We start from the raw sequence: 20,184 nt of genomic DNA, 5'->3' as shown, positions 1-20,184 counted from the left end.
GCTCTCCGAGGACAAGTTATCCAGTAATATTCCCAGTGCCGTTAGTTTCACTGCTGAACATGGCCACTTCCACAAGAAGGACAGAGCATGTAGTTATTGCAGAATAATTATTTCCATATTGGTTAATTTTGTTACAGAGAGTAAAAGTGGCCTCACTGAAGCTTCAATTGCCTCCATCAGTCCCGCTCTCTCAGTCTCTTAAAACAAAGCTGAAACTGCTGAGACAGCAGTGATCAAAATTTATCATGTTCTGCAACAGAATGTTCTATTGCTGAAAAGTCTTTGGGGATGACACTACTCTCTCATAAAATAGCACCTAAAATGCTTCATACAGTTGCTCTACAGACTAAAACACATCCTTTAAACCACACACTGCCAACAAATCACCAACCACCAGTAACAGCATATGGCTAAAGTGTTTCACTGAGCAAGGAGCACGGAAAAGAACAGATCTGAGGCTACTAAAGGAAGCAGTGATGGCAAAACATTTACATCAAGTCTGGCACATCCAGGGCCTTGCTTTTCATCTGGAACATACTGTACTCTTCATCCACATTTCCAATAACACACTGTTCCAACACAGCTCTGGGTTTTGGTGGATTGGATTTTTTACAGCTGTTATCCATAGATTATACTGATAATGACTAGACAAACAATGCTATCACACATATGTCCCTTAATGCATATTTTAACATAGTTCAATTAAGAATTAAGAAACAGCTATCACTGCAATCAGTGAGAAGTACAACTCATTAGACCAGACAATTATGGATGTGGAAAAAATCCTTATAAAACAGGCATGTAGCTATTCAACTATGTTTTAAAAAATACCAAAATTATGATTATATAAAAATCACCGATAACAAATTTGGCAGAAAGATATATTGACATTTCAAAATAACAGCAGTCAGAACAAATAAGTATGTCTTCTAAGCAAAGTATTAGGAATTTTCTTTTAGCTAGAGGTTGCAAAATTATAGCTCAGTTCCCAATAATACAGTATACTTCTCCCTCTGCTGGAAAATTCATCCTACTACAAAATCCAAAACCGAATAAAGATGAAGTATTATTGTAACATACTTCTCTGACTCCTCCTGCTGGGAGAGGTAAAGACTTTAATATAAACACAACTCGATGATTTTATAATGCTGCATTGCCTCAATAATTTACTTATTTGGGTAAGTGCTTCATTTTGGTGAATGACTTGCAAGGGATTGTAACTGTTACTACTCAAACTCTTTCTTGATGACAACTTTAAAAATTATCATGCTGGAATCCTCATGGTTAAATTGCCTCCTTCCAGACAGACTTTTTTCAGAAAGACAGGAAGGAATGCTGTATTTCAGCAAAGTTCTATAAGCCCGTATTTTTACTCATAGTGTTGAATAAAATGAGTTGGTATGCAATTACTTTCTAAGAACTTCCACACATAGACACATACTGGAATAACTCAATTTTAGCTTCTACAGATGCTGAAACCAATGCTTAGGTGCCAGATGATGTTTGGAGAAAGTAACAAGTGAAGCAAGTAATAAACTAATTTGGGGAAAACTGTTTACTAAAATGAAGGACAAGGTGGAATTAGTTGCTCTGAGGAAATATTTCACAACTAGCATAACCCATGCCACTATTTAACAATGCAAAGTGGCTCCCCTAACTTATTAAAGTACAGAGGTTCCAGGTAAGCATTTGTAAGCAAACCTCTTAATGGAGGAAATGTACATGCATAGGTTAATTTTTTTAAGACCCATCTATGCTGCTGGAAGTATCTGCTGCCAAAATCCAGATATTGATGAATTTGAGTTAGATATGCATCCAGATTTCCAACTATTCCACTGCTTCCAAAAAAACAACCACAAAAGTTCACTCAACTCATCAGAAGAGCAATCAGAGAAGGAAAAAACAACACATCAAAAAGCAATTCCTTAAATGCGCACTTATTTTGTTTAATAGCTACATAACATACTTTAGGATGACAGTCTTCAACTTAGTTATCTAAATTGCATCATGATTGAACCCATTTTCTGAAAAGAACAAATTGCAATGAGCTTCACAAAAGAGTAGCCTACTTGCAAGTCAAAAAGATAAGATCTTATTAAATGGAAGAGTAGTCCCCCATGAAATCCTGAGAATTGCTTTCAATTATCAAGGCCTGATTCAGGCACCCTCCTATGCTATGTCTCTTGTGGGGGAGGAAAAAAAAAAAAGTCTAAGAGAAAAAAAAATTATTATCATTCGAGCTCTCCAGTCCTTTAAATACTTTGGTTAGCAGCCATGGGTCACTGGGATGTAGCCAGCTGAGACAAAGCCCACCTTCTACCAGGTCTCTTGCTGAGAGGTCAAAACGGTAGGACTCCAGCTCTGAGACAAACATTTTCATTTTTCTCTAATCTCAATATTGTCCACTGTTCACTAAAAAACAAAAAAAGCCAGACACAAACTCAGTCTGGATCAACACAAGTCTTGTGATAACCCCAAGTCCCTGGTCTGGGGATAAACCTGAAAACCACGCATAAGATTAAACTGTCATACTTTGGGGGCCCAAATCTCTTTGTGTCCCTGACCCTTGCTCAGTCTGGAAGCATTCAGCACATACAGGGTGCTGTACAGTGCTGTGCAGTGCTGTGCTGTGCTGTGCTGCGCTGTTCAGCACGGCTCAGCCCGTGTCCATTATTGCAGAGCTGCCCCCTGACAGGGCTGGCTTCAGCTGCCATGGGCCATGGCATCGAGCAGCCCGACAGGAGGGACTAACTGGGTGCTCCAGCCCACCCTGACAGCTTTCCAGAGCAGAGCACAGGGAGCCATGGGGAGTGACAGCCAGTATTTAGTGTAGAAATCCCGTTCATCTGAAGCCAGGTAAAGCATCTCATCTCTGCTCCAGAAGCCTTAAAAAGAAAAAGTTTCCATTGTAGCAATAACCATTAAGCACTACAAAATTACATTTTAAACGTTCTGAAGTTTGAAATTTGCCAGTTCTGAAGACTGGCAAACAAGCTCCACCAGAACAAACACGGTGAAAACTGTAGAAGTCCCTGAGAACATCCAAGAATATTGGCACTTTTGCAATTAGTACTTTTTCAGTCCAGACAATGGCTCTTAAGTATGAGTTTCAAACTGATTTATTTGAGATGTATGATAGACTGGAAACAGGAAACAAAACCAAATTAAAATGTATTAACAGACTCATTCAACTCAGAATAAATACAGGTAGGGGAACTTAAAAATTAATGAAGGAGATCTGAAAACTGAGATAACATCAACAGAAACATGCAAAGTTAACCAAACCAGAGAGGAATAGGAAACAAATTACCCTGCAAGTTTCACACACAGCTGCACAGTGTTAAAAACTGACACCTCTGAGCAGAGAATACCTCTGCAGAGCTGTTTCACAGCAAGTCCCAGCTCTGAAATGCAGCATTTTGGGGTTAGAATTTAATTTAAAGAATATAAGAAAATACAGTATTTTCAGACACTTTAAAATGTGATCACAAAAGAAGTTTTTTCCATAGCTGCTCTTCAGGGCAGTCTCCTTTTTCAAATCACCTCAGATTTGCTCAAGAAAGGTATTAGACCAGGAATCAAAACTCATTAAACAATGTAAGTGCTTTGGCAAAACTGCCACATGTGTTTGACAAAAATGGGAACAAACCCAAGACCAAAAAGGGTACTTAAAGCATTACCTGGAAAACAGGAACGGTCTAAGCATTGCCTACATTTCCCTATAAGTCACTACACAAGGTCTGTCAACTACACTGACCTAACAGTTTACACAAGAACAAACCAAAACCCAATAAGCTACTTCTTCAAATGAACTACACTGATGATTTTCATTTCTTTGTTATTCCTCAGCTTGTTCCCCTATATTGCTTCCAAATTTTGTCATTTTTAAAAATAACATCAATTTTCCTTTAAACCAATCTTTTTCAGATTGCATAAACAGAACAGATGTCCACCCAAGTAATCTGAACATTTCATGTAGACAACCATTTTTTAAAGGGCTTTACCTTAAAGCATGGCCAGGTGATTTCCAAATTAAAAAGGAATGGTCACTTCAACTCAAGCTCTTTTTTCTAAGGATTCTATTTTGGAGGACATAAATTAGCCATCAGTTATTAGAAGGTTAATCCATTTAGCAAACCTATATAAGGACTCTATTGCAAGCATGATTCTTCTCAAGGGAGTGTTATAGTGGCTGCCCTGCGATTCAAAGAAGTAATAATTCAAATGTGCATTTCAGTTACAGCTTTTGTGAAACAATATTTTTAGAGCTTTTAAAAATTTCTGGGGTGATGCCAAACATTAAAGTATAAAAGAAACTTATGAAATGACTAATCAATCTTTTTTATTTAAGTAGTCTTTGGATAAAGGTGTGATATAAAAAAAAGCTGCTGAGCTTTTTCCTAATATCACTGTAAGATGTGATGGAATGTGCCATAAAAATACATCACATTAATGGATTTGTTCTCACAAATAGGCACTTTTCAAGAGTTTCAGTAAATATTTTTAAATACAATACAACAACATAAATTATTTGCTGAATAATTTCATTATTCCTATTCCTTAATAGCAGAATATCTATTAAAGTTACCTTAATTTTAAGTTCCATCATTTTGGTTTCTATTTTACATATTCAAATCTTCAAATCTGGAAATATTTTTCTCCATAAAAGTACCTGTGCACTCAGCTCCTACTCCTGGGCTGGGTAAATCTGTGACTATGCACTTGTCTAAATCTCATATATTTTCCTTTCATAACATGCACAGAGGAAATTCAGAACAAGCAGTAGGGCTTATTGCATAATTATTAGTGCCGGTAGGAGATTGTTTATGCATGAAGAGCTTTGGAATTCTTTTTTTAAAGGACTACTTCACATCTAAATCTCGAGGTTGATTTTTATTTTTAATTTCATCACTGCATATTTAGTTTGAATTGACTGCTGTGTTTTATAAATGCTAATACTTATTTAAGGAATATTTAAACCTGCAATTTTGAAACTTAGCATGCTGATTCACTTTGAGAAATATGTATTAAATGTAAATAAATGCTTCAGAAATCTCTAGCAGTGACTGTTATGTTGTGAAACAGTTTCTATACATCAGAAATTACTATTATTTGTAATAAAGAAATACTTTTCTAAGTTTAAACCATTTTTTCCTTAATTATTTCCATTGAATATTATTGAGCAACTATTAATTGTGAATAATGAATATATGTGAGCCTAAAGATTGATCAAGAATTGTGTGTTTCTCATTCCTCTCCCTTCAATATGGTGTAATTGTTACCTAACTTGCCCCTTGACAGTATCATATATTCTTCTGAGTTCAGAATGGTAAGAAAAAGAATTTCAAATAAAGGTAACCAATACATGTTCCATGCACATGTGTATTTCTTCTTCATACAATAAGGACTGAAATCTGGTATGTCTGAAGGCAGAAATAACAAAAGGAAGTGTCCTATGCAAGACCAAGCAGCTGTTTAGAATTCAAACTGAAAAGACTCTGTTGCATTTGTTCCAATCCAGCAGAACAACTCCGCCCATGTGATTTACATACCACATTTCTTATACGCAAAAATTTTTTAAGCATGGGGCTGAAATTTTTCAGACATTCTCTTATATCCAAAAATGAAATCTGGCCAAAAAAAGCCCACCTCACTGCCTCAGCCATTTTCTTTGTCTGCTAGTGCCAAGAAATGTAAACACTTCCCCACAGAAAGATGTCACTTCTTGAAAATTGGATCCTCAGTACCAACTTCATCATCTCTGCTGGCTGATGCCTATGTCCAATTTGGACTCCAAAAAAAGTAACAACACTTAAAAACAATGTTCTGAGTGCTCATTAGTTAAGACTTAAAATATTCGTAGAGCCTAAAAAAATTCTTGAAATAACCCACAAGCTCCCTATAAAAAGTTATTCAGACCACACCACTCAGATGTGTTTCTATTTTAAATAGAAAGTGGTTGCTGCAGAGGTGCTGTTGAAGATGTCTGCTCCTCCTCACAGTTGTTCCTCTTCACACTCATGTTCCTGGATTTCTTACCATTGGCTTCTGTGAGTGTGGATTCAGACACCAAAAGTCTCTTAACCACATTCCATTCTTCCAAAGAGCTGAAACTAGCCAAGAATTTTAAATACATCTCCTCAGCAAAAGGAGAAGAAATTCCCTTGCCAGTTTATTTAAATTTTTCTTATCAGTCATGTTTTGAGAAGAGAAAAGCTCTTACTTAGAGGCATTAAAATCCAATTTAAACTTAGAAAGTGCACACACAATCAGCCAGAACAACCATGTTATTTCATTAATGGCAATAAGTTTGTGCTGCCTGAGCTGAGACCTGTGTCCCTGTCCAAGCTCTGCCTTGCAGCTGATCTCTGTCAGCACAAACCTGCACTCAGCCATTGGATAAGGCAAAAACATTTAATCCCACAAAACCAGTGGGCCTCCACGTATCTGTACACTCTTCTGGTGACATCAAATGATCAACAGTAGTGACCAACAGTGATCAATTTCATTTCTATTTCATAGACAGATCTCCCTTGAAAGATCTGGCAATCAGATGAAATTTGTTCACAACCAGGGCACCGACTGTCCTTGTAACACCAAGAAATGTCGTACTGAGCAGCAAAGTCCTGCAGCTGTCACCGCAAAGCATTGTTGCTTCATCCTGCTGAGGTGCACAGCCATGTTGTTGCACTTGATTCCATTCCCTCATCTCTTGCCTTTAAGCCATCTCCCACACAGCACCATCTTTTTCACTAAAATTCCTCCCGTACATAGGAGTCCTCACATTTGTAATCTCCAGGCTGATAGCCTAAGGCTGTGTCTGTGTGAAAGAAAGACTCCATCACACCTGCATAAATGATGCCAGGATGGAACACACAGACACAAGTCACACCTTCACAAGTGTGGCTGATACCAGCTTGATTTTACATGACAGCAAAACAGAACACATTGTGCAACTATACCAAGGACTGCTAAAACACAGAATGTGTTTAAGATTGAGAGGTTTTAGAGGTTTGGAGATGACTGACTGTGACTATCAGCTTTCATAGCCTAACTGAAGAGATGCTCTTTCAAAGTGAAAGAGGATTAAATAACTCAGTCACCTTCAGAATATTCTTAATTCCAGTTAGCCTGACAAGGCTGGATCCTAGTACTGATAATACATGAGATGTATCAGGCACCACAAATAACTGTAAGTAAAAATTTTAGTTTTGTAATTCTAAATTTAGTTAATAAGAACAGATGGCATTGCTTTTCTATTCATATCTCTGTTTGTGTTGTTTGGAAAGTATGGGCTATATTTACTACTTTGTAAGTAGCTATGACTCTGACACTTGTTTCCCAGTATAATTTTTCTTATTCCATGTTGACTGGCACTGTCACAGCATTGCAATCTGCAGAGCAATCTCCATGCTCATGATTAAATAGCTCCTCATGGTATTATTCATTTCTCTGGGATACATGATAAATATATTCTGTACTTAAAGGTATGAATCTGGAAAAAACATTATATTTGAATATTTCAGCTCAAGTCTTGATAAAGCTAGACAGATATAAGAAAAATCAATTCACCACTGCTTTCATTTCAATTTCATGGGTTCTCCTCTGCAATCATAAGGCAGAGTAGTAGCATGTCTGAATGGAAACATTACCTGTTCTAAATAGATCAATGCTGTACAGAAATGGACAGTAAGGGCATATAGATACTATGTGCTTGAGACACAAACTTTGAGCTCTGAGTAGCCTTCTAGTTTTTGGTCAGTGCATTTTGCTCCCATTCCAAGACTGAAAATCAGCCCCTTCATAACAACATCTCTTGTGAAACAGATACTGAAAAATGCAGCTATGCTCTGTGAGATTGCCCTTATCATCTCCTAAAAAGGGACAAGCACACTGCTGGGCAAGTCTTCCCTAACAATAGTAGGATTTTATCCTGATGAAAATCAATGAAAACATTATCATAAAGCCACTCCTTATGCCTCATCAGTAAAATATTTCTTTTCCTTTCTCAGTGAGAGAAAAGGCACAGTTTGGGTCCACCAAATTAAGCATGTGCACACTGAACTGGCCTGGCTCCATACGGTCTGCTGGCTTTAATATATTTAGTCTCAAAACCTAGGAAACACTGATATCACCATTTTACACATTATGACCAGTCATATTTAGAACTATACAGGTTGCATTTAAAAGTAAGAAACTGAATCCAAATTTCCCTCATAAAGCCTAAAGTTTCCATCATCCCCTAGCTGTACATAGGATAGGCTCAGAAGCTAAATGTCAGTATGAATTATGTTGCCTTCCACCTCACACCCTCACCCCAAATCATCCTTTCCTTTCTTTCAACTCTCCAAAACCCAAAAAGGTACTACTAAGAATGTGTCATTTTTGTGTTACTAGAGTACAAATCCTGCTGTCTGGCCTTTCTGTATCCTCTGTTGGAATAACTGTCCTTGTGATCACCTGTATTTAGGAGAGTAATTTCAAGGTTTTCTACAAGTGTTCAGACCTCCTGCTACAGGTTGAATAAAAAAATTAATTCTAAGGAACTTAGTAGGACTGGCTTCAGGAACAGGTTTTCCTTGTGAATAAGGCAAGAGTTGACACAAGAAGACAAATAATTCCTGACCTATAATTTCAAAACACCTTGCAAACTTTAATCAGTGGCTAAATGAATTTGCAAAAAAACACCAGTCAAGTCCTAGTAAACCAATCAAGAGGGGAATGGAAAAGGAGAATGAAAGTAGACTAAAACGGCAAGCACATGTTCTGCAAAGAGCTACCCAAGGCATTTAAGAAAAGAAAATCATACATTAATACAGTGTACTATTTTAAAGTAATGTCAGATAAACAGGGGAGATGGAAAAGAGAAATAAAGGAGAATGAAAAGGAGTGCATTCCTCACAGAACAAAATTTTTACTTTCTCCATTAAGTCCGTGATAAAATGAGAACCATTTCATAACAAGCTTGAAGTGCATTTCCCCTCCTTCATTCCTATTATTTAAGCTTACTTAAACTTTGGATGCTGAAGTATATATACCAGACAGCATATACACCAGACAAAGACCCACAGACTCAAACAATTTTTTCATGGGTTCTCTGAGCTCCAGTTTTCAGAATATTTTATAAGTTTATTCTAAACTTTTTCATGTCTATTAGTCCATGACTGAATATAACCACTGGGTGTCACTAATGCTCTATAAAAAAAAGCAGCGCGTTATTGCTTTTCCCACGTATTTTCTGGTGGGATTACCGCCATGTGCTTTGGCAATCCCCGAGCCTTCATAAAATACCCACGTATTTAGGACCAGCATCAAACTTAAACAGATGACTAAGTGGGAGTACAGACTCTCAGGAGGTCTGTGTTTTCCTTAGAATCAATACTATCTCTGCCTCAGCTCTGACTGAATAGGATTCCATTTAGCGAGCGACAAAATCCTGCCACAGAACAATACATGAAAGCAACTGTTTCTATGCAGTCATTCTGAGAACAGAACAACCTAATTAATTGATGTCAAATAGAGTAATGAAGTCAATGTGCTCCTAGGGTAAAAATCAAGAGATCCTTTGTTATCATTTTTTATCATCTGATACTAAAATACAGCACTGACAAGAACTATTCATTGTGCTTTGTATGTCTGTGGGGTTGATCTGTAAGCAAGGTTTAGAGGTGAAGCTCTATAAACTAGCTCTCTTTTTTTGGTGGCAGTAAATTAACTTTCCACTAGCAAAGCTCTATTTTAGCCTGAATAAAGCAAATTAATTAAAAGGATTTCCTTTCATCAGGTTTAGGAAAAGGCTTTTTCAAGTGTCAGGTTGTCAGATTTCTAATCACTTAACAAATAATAAATCACTGTGGACAAAAGTCAACCTTTTTAAAGTGTTTTTGCTATAAAAAAAGGATATCATTTCTGCCAGAGTAGAACTGTTAAATACAGTTATAAACATTTCGTTTTCCAAGTGCAATACTAAATAGTTCCTTTAATCTGTATTGGAAGGATCAGCTGTGAAAACATCACTTCAAATATAAAACTACCAAGATCAGTTTTATCATTGCAGTTTAAACACTTTCTTTTCTCTTTCTCTGGGATCAGAAGACTTCATAACTGAAGGTTCTCTGACATCAGCCCATTCCCAAAGAACAAAAACCATACAGTTGTGGAAAGAGAGCTACAAGCCAGACTGGTACTAACAGAGAAGATCTTCTCTCCCTCTTAAGAATATTAAGTTCTCAACATAGGAAGCCCTGCTCCTTAACAGTGATTCTGACTATTTAAGTTGCAAGACCCTTGTATATTCTAAAGGTTTTTTACTCTTTCACTTTTATGGATGGGAGGGGAGAGGATTTGTAGTCATCTATCTCCCTAGATATTTCCTTTAACTTAAAAAACCTTATAAAATGTCTCAAAGACTTCTGCTGTGTCTCTCTAGACATTCATTCTGTCAGCAAGTGTCCTTCCTGAAACGTAACATGTTATGTGAGGCTGCCTCTGAGGATGCTTAGTCATTTCAAGGCAGCTACCAAAGCATTCCTTGGGAAATTATTGTGATCTATTTTGCAAGATTGCTACTTACTAATTACTAGCAAGGAGGGACAGATAAGAACTTTAGGACACTAGCCTAGAAACTGAAGAATAAATGTTTGAGAACAGAATAACTGAGAACTAAGCATACAAAAAGGATGGTTTATGTGTTTTTTGGCTAGCATAGATTGTCAGAATACCACCTTGCACATCTTGTCCCCTAAGAGTTACTAGAGGAAAAGAATCCAGCATTTTTTCCAGCCTACATCCCTTCATTTTAATTCTTCTTCTAGATGTGCCATTCCTGGGCTAATTTTCCTACTGCTTGTTCAAATATGTGGAGGAGGGGATTTAATGGAAGTTAAATTCTCCTTTGATCAGTTACTGTAATCACAAGATAAAGAAAAATTTAGTGAATGTTTTGGTAATTTTTTAGGACACATTTTTGAACACATTATAGGACAGATTTTTGAAACAGAAAATGTAAGGTCTGCTGAACCCTGAAATGGAAATACAAGTAAAAATAATTTTCAATTACATCTCACTGGGCAAAGTAACCAGTCTGAAAAGCATTGTGAGACATTTCTTATGTCCAGCCTCACATCTGGTGAGACCAGTGGTGGTTTCTACCACTGACTGGACCAATGAGTCAGAGGCTCCTCAGTTGCCATGACAAATATTTTACCAAATGAATCACAGAACTTGCTCACAGCTAACGCCATCTGGCAGAGCGCTGAAACTGGTGGTTGTACTACCCTGTGGATACAACCCTTGCTAAATACAGTAGCAAAGATTATTTCCCTTCCACTACATGCAGATAGCAACTTCAGCAACTGAAGAAATTTCTGAGGCATGGAAAAACAACACTCCAAACACACCTGCATATTTTTGCTGTATTTTTGCAGTAAATGCACTGTCCTCGCAAATTAAAAAAAAATAAAAATCAAAACCACCAAAACCCAACAAATTATTCACACTGTCTGCACTGGCTCATCATTTTTTCTCCCACTCCCATCTGTTCAGTTTCACTCAGCTGGAAACAAGAGAAAAAGCCAGCAACATTCAATCACTTTTCCTTGGGAGTTGGAGCAGTCAAAAGACTGGAGTTTTTAAAATGGACTTACATTGTAGGTATGTTTTTTTAAATGCATTGACAAATTATACATATATTGGAAATATGTCTTTTACGACCAAAAATATTACAAATTGTATGGCCAGGTGAACAGGACTGTAAAAGGACTGAACAAAAATGCAGATAACACCTAAATTCCCTTAGGCCTTTGGGCTCTATAATGCAAAATATATAAACCCATAAACATATTTCATGAATTCAAAAAAATATCAGAGTTCATTTTAGTCTCTGCAATTGGAAATGAAAGGATTCCTGGTGCTTTTCCAGCATCAGCTCCCAGGTTTATTAAGTTACCCCCCTTTGGGGGTGGGAGGAAACTATATTTCAGTTCAGTGTCTAGTACTCAAAATAATAAAAAAATATTATTATTTCACATTTCTTTGAGTTTTTGAATTCCTGTTCAGTAATTGTTCTGATTTATTTTTCAATAAAATGTTTCATTTTTCTTCAGAACAGAGATTCTGCTCAACAGCCAGGTCTGTAAATTTATCTGGGTTCTTTACATTAGTACAACTGCACAGATGGAGAATTTACACTGGTGCTAGAGGTCTAAGCACCCAAGCATCAAATTAGGCTGTACAAAACATAATAAATAGACTGCAAAGTAGATGGTTTATATCTACTACTTATCTTGAGGATGGCAAGACCAAACAACCCAATCATTTGCAGTGCTGATCCAACTCTCCTAAGCATCTCTCCTTTTCAACTTTGTATGCATTTATTTAGTACCAAGACATAATGGAAATAATTAATCTTTGTGCTGGAACTGGGCCCAGTACAAGACCCAAATGGAATCCTCTTTGCTGCTTTTGAGCTTGTGAGCATTACTTTGACTCTTAGATACAAAGCAGAGCCAAATTCAAGGACTACCTATTCCACTGCTTTCAGGAACACTCAGGTTGTAAAGTTGTACCATTGTGCTACCAGTAAAAAACTGTTGGAACAGACAGAAGTTCATCCTGGATGTCTCCCGCCCCATGGATCCCCAGAAAGAACAGGCAGAAGGTAAGATGTACCAACTGTTCTTCTCATGACTAGCAAAATACTGACAGATTCTTTAGCTAAGTGAAAGCTGATGACAAAACAAATTAATGGGGCACAAAGAAGTGTTAGGATACAGAAAATCAGAGAGCATTTGAATATCAGAATATAATTCCTACAGATATTCTCATGCTGTGCATGAGATCTTTTAGCCCAGCTGGTGCCCAAACAGCTCTTCGCAATAGAATGTCTGACACTAAGTAGTCTGAGACCCTCTACAGACAGACCACCTCACAGACTTACTTGGGTTGTGCAGCCAGTTCTGCAAATAAAAATGTTTTAAATAGGTTATTCGGCCAAGAAAAATGGCAAACGCCCATCAATAACAAACATGGCAGCAACTGTAATTATTCTATTTGAGCTGCTTAACACTAAAGCTCAAAATATACACTGATAAGGATGACTACAAGGTCATTCTGAAATGATCTTCTGTGGTTACTTCATCAATAAGATATAAAAAATACCATCCACATAACAAACTGCTTGTCCCGCTGCCTTAATTACTGCAATTATGTATTTGCTGTAATTGAGGGAAAAAACCAAAAAATACTATGTTGATGAAATGTAGAAAAAAAACCCACATTATTTATTTATTTAGCTGAGGCTTCTTTACCTAAATTTGCAATACCATGGAGTTTCAAAGTAGTGGGAACTAAAACATTTTACCTGAATTCAGAGATATTAAATATCCAGAGAAAAAACAAAAACAAGTTTTAACATAAGTAAAATGATACCATTTTCTGCTTCTCTTAATGTAGCAAACCTTTGTGAACAGATGGCAGTAGATCTGTGTGATGCAGTGGGCAGCATTTCCATATCACGCTGCTGGCAAATATCACCACCATTTAACTCATTTATTCCTGTGCACACCCTCACAGCACATGGACACACTGATACCTGTCAGAGGTGCTCAGCACCTACCACTTGACAGTAATTGGTGCTCAGGTCTGGCTTCTCCCTGTATTGTACCTGATGAACAGCCAGTCTTCTCATCACTCCAACAACTGCAAAATTAACATTGCCCTCTGCTTTTCAGGAAAAAAAGCAGATAACCCAAATTCAGCCACTCTAGTTTAGACAAAAAAACCTGAGGTCAAAAAGTCAGCTGGTCTGCGCTTTAGGCTGGTAACATAAGAGGAATCCCTTTTGTGAGATGAGGCATTACATGAGGAGTACAGGGAATAAAGCCTGTCCATGGCTGCCACCTCCTCAGTCCCCTTCTTGCTGCCCTGCCACAGCCCTTGTGACATCAGCCTTCTCTTTAACAGCATCACTTCCACTAACTGAAGGTACTCACATTCATTTGTCTCCTGTGCCAGACTTTCACCACAGCTTTTCCAACAGTGAGGGTCTCATTCAAGTCTCTTCTCTATGCTGTCCAAAATTTCCACAATACGTACAAGGGACTTCAGGATTTGTTTAAAATGCATTAAGGAATTCAGGAGTTATGGGAGACAGAGAGGGAAAAAGGGATGGAGGGTGGGACACGAACTAGGGAAGCACAACAAAATCTCAAGGAAATATACACAAATTAAAGAAAATCTGCATTCTTCCCAGCAACCAATACACTAGCAAAATTATTTGCTTATTTAGGCCCAGATTTCATCCTTTATCTTGCCCTAAGATATTTACAACTGGATAGCCAGAGTGCACTTTCAGTGTATTTGTTGCAGAACATAATTAACCATGGCCAACATTGCATTCATTTCTCATATCCTGTGTGCAGCTGTAGGATGAAGAGGACATCTTTCACAAGCATACATCTTTATTACAATCTCAGCATTGTCTGCATGATCAGAATACACAGTTCACATCCCAAAATAACCCTAGAGATTCTCAGTATTATATAATATGAGGAGTCAAGCAAATTTCACTTTTACATGTACTGCAGCTACCTGAAAATCAGTTTGAAGAGCAGAAAAAATCCGCATGTCCCTCACCAATGCGTTGACACAGGAACCAGCAATCTTCAACTGTCTCTGCATTGAGAAGCTCCAGTTAGAAAACTCTAGAGACTTCTCACATTCCCTGGAGAGAAGGTACAAAGAACTGAGTTGTTGCACATATAATCCTCTTTGGAAAATATTTATTGTCAACGGTTACTTGCTTTTCATTATTTATTACAAGTAATACAAATCCCAAATAATTCAGGCACCAGTTTGAAACCATGAAGTCCATACAGCTTTGCATATCACCTGTCAAACTTACTGCTACCTCTTAGAAACCTTACATGATTCATTATTTATTTTAGTAACTGAGTACATAGATAGCACTTTGTTCTCAACATACCCTTCATAGATGCCACTTTTAGAATACTGCATATACTTTAAATATTAATGCTCTTTATGTATTATTGCAAGAAACTTTCAAAGGCTTTTCTATGGACACAAATTATGAGCAGGTATTAAACCAAGATCTGCTGCAAGGCAGCTAAATTGAAGTGGAGAATTTATGGAATTTTAAGAAATTTTTTATTTTAATTTTCCATTTTCCAGAAGATTTTGTATTTTCAACTTTTTACTCTGATTGAGAGGTGGAGGATATAGAAGAGAATGTCAGACCTTCATACAGCCCCAGTTATTATTAACTGTGTGGTATGCTTTATAACCTCAGCTTTTTAAAAGTCAATTAGACATAAGAAACTCTCAATATCTCAAAATAAATTTCCACACTAAACAGAGTTGAGGAGATGCCTCAGAGTTATGATAGTGAGATGGAATATTGATAACTGCTTTATTTCAAGTGATTCATATCTGTCCTGACAGGTTCCCTGGAAATGCATAAAGCAAATAAAATACTTGTGGTCACCAAATTACCCACAGCAAACACATTCATACTGCCCAAGCCACAGCCCTTAGAGATAAATTGCCGTTGAGCTCAGCACAAGAAAAGGCAGTTGGGTTAATTAGCAATGGTTCAGCTTGAGTGCCTATGCAAGAGACAGGAGTACTTAAGAGTTAATGATTAAAGCCTAAAAAAAACCAAACTAAACCCCAGCAACTGGCACACAGTGCTTCAGTTACATCTGTGACATGTTGCACAGGGGGCAAATTCAGTCTTATTTTGCACACTTCTTTTATAATGCATTTCCTGTACAGACAAGAAAACTGTGAGATGTTCCAGGGGACACTTTGGAAGACCTTGCTAAGTACTCTACATGAAGTGCTGCTTTCCAAAGCTTCTGCTGAGCATCTACACAGCAAAACAGATAAACAGGGTGGATATTCTTTCCACTCTTCTTCCTCACCAAAGGCAAACATACCTTTAGATTAAAATGCAGTGTTCATGGTGTTTCAGTTTTGCACACAGAAGAATATAATAAGATGTTCACAGTGACTTTCAGCAGCTAAATGCACACAATTGCACCCGTTATTTGCATCAGCAGTTCAGAAGAAGCAAAACTGACAGTTATAATGTTACAAGCTTGGTTGCTTTTACTTCCAACTTAAAAACCCATACTACAGTCTTTGGAAGTATGGATAATATTACAACAGTCTCAAGGTACTCACAAAAGCAAGTGAGTATTGAAAATGTTGGATTAGGATGCATTCAGATACCTGCAGAAAATGTTACACAAAAAGCCCACAGCATGTAACATACAGATTTGCATATTGTTTCAAAAACAGCCTACAAAGGTGCCAGGAAAATTCAAGAACGGTACCACATGGAAAGCGAAAAGAAAATAGCACAAGAGAAAAATTCCTCCCTTACAGATTCTTAATAACTCTTATAAAGTGAGGATGTATTAGCAACAAGGCACCTTGAAGTTGAAGAAATACCCATTACAAGAGCTACCAAGAAAGCAACACAAACCTAAACTCATAAGAAACTTTTTAAATGGCAGTCCAAAATATTTTGGCTAAATTTTCATGGAAGGGGTTTTAAATTCAAGCCCTTCTCAGCCTTCACTGCAGCATTGTTCCTGTGGTGCTTGGGAAACTGTTGATGTTGAAGACCTGGATGCGCTTGAAAACAGTCATGAGAAGTTTATGACTGGAATCTTCTTCTAGATTCCTCTAGTTTCTGGATAGGAATTTGCTCTGTAAATTCGTGCAACACCTTCCATTACCTCCTTAAGGACAGGAACATCTGCCTCTAAAATGAGGAATTGAAATTCTGAATAGAATATGACTCAGAATGCATCTGGGCTTTGTTTTAGTTTTTTTTTTTAACCCCCCCCAAATTAAAGGGCTAAGGGAAATTCCCCAAACATCTTTTATATACACCTAGTGCCATCAGAAGATCCAGTCTGAATGCCTGCTTATATATTAGGAAAGTTATTAGTATGAAATTGACAATATAATTTGTCATTCTATTAAGTCATCTGTTAGAGTGGAGGCTGAAGAACATGGTGCATGAACTAATGCACTTGAATGAATTGCATGCAGTCATTTGTGACTTCATTGGAGGGATTCTAATTTCCAGTTGTTTGGAAGATGGACAGAAAGGCAGGATACACAAATGATCAGAAATGAAAGAGTACAGAGCACTAATTATTCTACCTGAAGAAAAATATTTACATTAGAATAACAGTGCCTCCTACAATGTATTGAGATCCCAATGCTCTGAAAATTATTCAGAGCACATTTGTTCAGTAAAAGATTCATTAAATATCTCTATAGGATAAGCATTTAACAGAGAACACACAAATAAATTCAGGCAACAAAACTAGTTAATGCTTAATCCTGTCATTAAAGTCCAATGTTATGCCTCATATCAGTATTACAAGTAATTTATGTTTACTGTCTCTGTTTTCTTAACATCTAAGTAATTACAACTGGACACTTGCCAAACAAATAAATCCTAATTTTTGTTCTTTAAAATTGTATTTGTAAGTTATTGTGGGAATTGTGCACAAAAAGGATTCAGAGAAATATTTAGACACCTATGCACTGCCAAAAGTGTTCAGCATTTAGATACCCCTAGGGAAGCAAGACTATCCATTACTATGAACTTCCAAAAAAAGAAGCAAAAGCTGTGTTGTAGCAAGGTCTTTCCAGTACAGTAGAAGTGACCATCCCTTACAGTTGAATGAATGCCTTTAAGGCTTTCTAGAGAAGCACACAGAGAATGAACAACAGAAAAAAATAATAGTTTACAAATTAAGATCATTCTGGACACAATCTTGTTCAAACAGTAATAACAAAAGTAGAGGAAAAAAACACATTACAGTTCAAAAATTAATAGCAGAGAACAGATGTTGCATCTTGTGGATTGGAGAACATTATTTTCTCCAGGTTAACAGCTGAATTTGAGTTCTAGAGAAAAACAGACAAGCTTTTCCAGAGGGAAAAATACACTTTGTTCAAGTGTACCCAGTGAAGAATTGAGACAACTATTAAGAAACATGAGGATGTTATTCCAAAAAATCATAAAAACGTGGTGCTCAGAAGCTTGTTTTCTTGTGGAATGGTAAAGGCTTTCAGAAGGACAAACCCAACCAAGTCGCTGAAACACGGGATGTTCTTCAAGTTTCAAAATACCAAGGCAGCATTTCACCTTTGAAATAAAAGGCAGTCCAGCACACATATTTATCTGGCACAATACCTCTTATGAGTGTCTCCTTCCCTAGGCTGATCTCACTGTAAAACCTTTTGAATTTTCTGCCTTCCCATTAAACATCCACCTTTCGCCAAAAGCAAAACATTTCTCCTATCTCTTATCCCTAAGCAAAACCAATAAGTCTTAATAAGCTGTCGCTTATTAGCATAAATTATGAGTATAAATTAAACAGTTTTTAAATTCTATTCAGCTGACACTGTCCTGTGGTGCAGAAAGTTCCCTCCTCACAAAGCCACACCAAAACAGGGAATTCCTGGGCAAACAGAGGGACTGCAGGAACTTTTCTTTAGAGTTAATAAGAAAATAAAGTAATAGAATAAAGCAACAAGATGGTCAAGAATTAAAGGGGAAATTAAAAGACTGAAGGCCTTTACATATTTTTACTATTATATTACATTTTATATATGTATGTAAATATATATATATACATACACACACAAAAGAGACTGTTTCATGGTCTCGGGTATAGAAATCACAGTCACATGGACTAAAAATTAATAAGGAATAAGGAAGAATGATTTCTGGTGGGTAAAACAATCTGTCAGCAAAACTCAGGTGAAAATATTTGCTTTCAGGAAGAATGTGGAGGCCTTATCTGCAGATACTTGCAGAATGACTCTCGCTCAAAGTTCTGTGCACAGAGCTAGCCACATCTATAGGTTTCCACAGCCACAAGAGCTACAGCCAGTCCTATTCTCATCAGGTGACAGAACACTGAGCTGAAAACTAAAACTCTCCTTCTTCATGTCTGTACCCAGCAAGACTGAACCAATCCTGCAGGTACTCAGCTTTCTCTGAAGTCTTTGTGCCACCACAACCAGGAAATCCTTTCCTTTAGATCATGCTGTTCATTCTCATTACAGCTGCCAATCCAAAAGCCAGCTTCCCTCTACAGGCATTAGCTGGGCTTCATTCGACTCCAACAAACAAACAAACAAACAAACATCCCAACCAAAGCCAAAAAAGTCCCACCAAGCTCCTTTTTGGCTTTAAATCTTGTTGCAGGCATTAAAAAAAAAAAAAATCTTACTCAAAACAAAAATCAATCATAAGTTATTACACATCTTATGAGGAAGAGCCTTAAATCAGAAAATTATGGAATAGTGAGTTGAAGCACATGAACTTTACATGGTGCTTTCACGTGTAACCAAGTCATCTGAAGATCTAAATGGTTTTTTCCTTTTCCATTTTGCTAGAGACACTGTTGCCTTTATAAAGGGATTGCCTCTAACTAGCATGAGAGTAGACAAAATATGAAGTGTTTTCATGACAATGTTTTTTCCATTCCAGTATAATTTGACTTTGTGTTTATTAACCTCTACACTTTGCATTTCATTTACACAGTAAGGGATGTACACTTTTAAGAAACAGTACAAGGTAAGATGAATCTTGTAGTCTTGACACAGGCAATACTGCCATAGGCTTTAAAGGAGTGGGAACTTTGCAGCTTCAATTATTAGCAACAGTGAGACTACTCTATTGACCTAGGACAGGAAAATGGAGAATATTCTTTATCGCATGACACACAGCACACAGATTATTTTTATTCCCCCACTCAGAGTTTAGGATCTCTTCCAAACAATTTTTAGGATCCAGTCTTCTCCACGCCTCTGAGACAGAGAAGGGCAGGGAGACTTAAAGACTTTAGGTTTCAATAGTGTTTGACCGTTATTATAAATAAAGCAGCAAAAGCCTGGCGGTATTTTCTGTGAGGTCACTTACTGTGCATGAAATTCAACTGGACACCCTGACCAAAGTCCCCTCACTGCGGGCAGCTCCCTGGGATATGAGCAAGCGAGAGGATCCTTACGGAAACAAGCCGCCCTCAGAAGCGATAGATAGATAGATAGATAGATAGATAGATAGATAGATAGATAGATAGATAGATAGATAGATAGATAGATAGATAGATAGATAGATAGATAGAT

Source organism: Parus major, chromosome 10, assembly GCF_001522545.3.
Source record: "Parus major isolate Abel chromosome 10, Parus_major1.1, whole genome shotgun sequence".
NCBI classification, from domain to species: Eukaryota; Metazoa; Chordata; class Aves; order Passeriformes; family Paridae; genus Parus; species Parus major.
The sequence above is the reverse complement of the archived record's forward strand: the minus strand, read 5'-3'. Positions refer to the sequence as shown.